The sequence below is a fragment of the Monodon monoceros genome, unplaced genomic scaffold, assembly GCF_005190385.1.
Source record: "Monodon monoceros isolate NGI ecotype Baffin Bay Population unplaced genomic scaffold, NGI_Narwhal_1 Super_Scaffold_22, whole genome shotgun sequence".
Taxonomy (NCBI): domain Eukaryota; kingdom Metazoa; phylum Chordata; class Mammalia; order Artiodactyla; family Monodontidae; genus Monodon; species Monodon monoceros.
The window spans coordinates 58092200-58094854 of NW_021703779.1; positions in this window are offsets into that span (position 1 = coordinate 58092200).

Consider the following 2655-nt stretch of genomic DNA (forward strand, 5'->3'; position numbering starts at 1 on the left):
AAGGATTAAATGGCCGCCGCGGCGGCCGCCGCGGGACCTGCGCTCCGCGCGCTCCCCGAACTCCTCCCCTCAATTTCTGAAAAAGATTTCTTTTGCAAACTCCCATCTGATCTCAGATCGGTTCAAGTGAAAAGGCATTTGGCCACAGACAGGTCAAGGCAGCTAGGAAGATGATCAAGCTCCCAAACAGGAGGAATGGAGGTGGCTGTGATCGGCCGCTTGGGGTCTTGGGATGAGAAGATGAAACCGAGGTAGATCAAGAGGTACCATTTCTATGAGATTAAGGTCCTTTCCGGACGTTCCCCTCATGGAAAGGGGATGTACATGACTGTGGTCTGTAGATAGAACACTATTTGAGGGCTTTGGGCCTGAATGAATGATAGAGCTGATGGGGATTCAGGTTGGGGCCCTTTTGAGGAAAGACTATCCCCTAGGGAGTTTCAGTTCTTTACTCTTTTTCACCTTTGCCTCTACCTTGAAGATAAATGTGAATGTGCATGTTCCCAAATCTCAAAGAGCCCCAGTTTTCTCATTTTTAAGTTAAGAGATACCAAGCAGGGAATGCTGCAAGGATTAAATGAGATAATATGCCAAGTGTTTAACATTCTTGGCCCAGAGCAGGTGGTCAAAGAGTCGATAAAATCAATAAAACATACTTTCTTTTTTCCTTATTTCAGTGTGTATGTATGTATGTGTGTGTGTGTATCTTTCTGCCAGACACTGGATACTCTGCTAGGGGCTGGGTATTCAGAGATGAAATTATACAGTCCCCCTGCCCTCGAATATCTTGAAGTCTAAAAAAGAAGAGAGTTAAGGAAACATCATTTACAATGAAGTCTCTAGTAAGGGTATATATGCGTAAGTTCAGTGGTAATATGGAGAAAGTGAAGCCAGAGTCTACTTGAGGAATTCAGGGAGGGCTTTACAGAGGAGGTAGCATTTAATCTGGGCTCTGAAGGATGAGTAGGAATTTGTTCAGTGGACAAGCATGGGGAGAGTCTTCAAGACAGAGGAAACAGTACTGCAAACCACAGAGGTATGGGAGAGCATACCTAATTCAGTACTGCTGGAGCTTTACCTGTTACCATATCAGGCAAAAAAGGTAAATTTAATCCTATAGTCTGAATAATTTTGAGCAGGAAAGTGGCTTATCACATTAGCAGTGATATTTTAGGATGGAGGGATACTGAAATTAGAGGTTAGAGGAAAGATTACTATTTTGGGTAAGATGGGACCTCAACTGGAGCACTGACAAATGGAGATGAAGAGGAGGAGGTGGATTGGACAGTTATTGAGAAAACAGAACCTTTAAAACTTGGTGATGAGTTGGTTGTGGAGAATGAGGGAGAAGAGGCATCTAGTATATGTCTGGTGTCTGGGTAGCTGTGTAGATGATGGTAACACGCACTGGGATAGGCAACACGAGAGGAAGAGGGAACACAGTGTGGGGCAGGGAGGAGATGATGAGTTCCATTTTGAAATGTTAAGTTGAAGAGCCTATGGGATGTTCAAGTGGAGATGTTCACAGTCAGCACAGGATTGAAATCTGAGCTAGAAATGGAAATGTAGAAAATATCAGCAACCGTGAAAAGGAGAAGAGGAAAAGCAACATTAAAAGGTAGACAGAGGCCCTTTGGAAGACAGTCTGGTAGTTCTTCAAAAGGTTAAACATGGAGTTACCATTTGACCCAGCAATTCTTCTCCTAGGTGTATACTCAAGAGAAATGAAAACATATGTCCACACAACAACTTGTACACAAGTGTTCCTAGCAGCACCATTCACAACAGTCAAAAGTTGGAAACAACTGAAATGTCCATCAATGGATGGATGGATAAACCAATTGCGGCCTATGCATACAATGCAATATTGTTCAGTTAGAGAAAGAATGAAGTAGTGACACAAACTTTGACAATTATGCTAAGGGAAAGAAGCCAGACACAAAAAGCCGCATATTGTTTTTCACATAATTCCATTTATATGAAATGTCTGGAATAGGCAAATCCAGAGAGACAAAGTAGATTAGGTGTTTCCTAGGGCTGGTGAGGATTGAGAAATCGGGGGTGGTGGCTAAGGGGTATGGAGTTTCTTTTGAGGATAATGAAAGTGTTCTGAAATAGACAGTGGGGAAAGTTACACAACTTGGTGTTTACATTAAAAACCACTGAATGGCATACTTTATTTTTTTTTAACATCTTTATTGGGGTATAATTGCTTTACAATGGTGTGTTGGTTTCTGCTTTATAACAAAGTGAATCAGTTATACATATACATATGTTCCCATATCTCTTCCCTCTTGCGTCTCCCTCCCTCCCACCCTCCCTATCCCACCCCTCCAGGCGGTCACAAAGCACCGAGCCGATATCCCTGTGCCATGCGGCTGCTTCCCACTAGCTATCTACCTTACGTTTGTTAGTGTATATATGTCCATGCCTCTCTCTCGCCCTGTCACAGCTCACCCTTCCCCCTCCCCATATCCTCAAGTGCGTTCTCCAGTAGGTCTGTGTCTTTATTCCTGTCTTACCCCTAGGTTCTTCATGACATTTTTTTTCCCTTAAATTCCATATATATGTGTTAGCATACGGTATTTGTCTTTTTCTTTCTAACTTACTTCACTCTGTACGACAGACTCTAGGTCTATCCACCTCATTACAAAT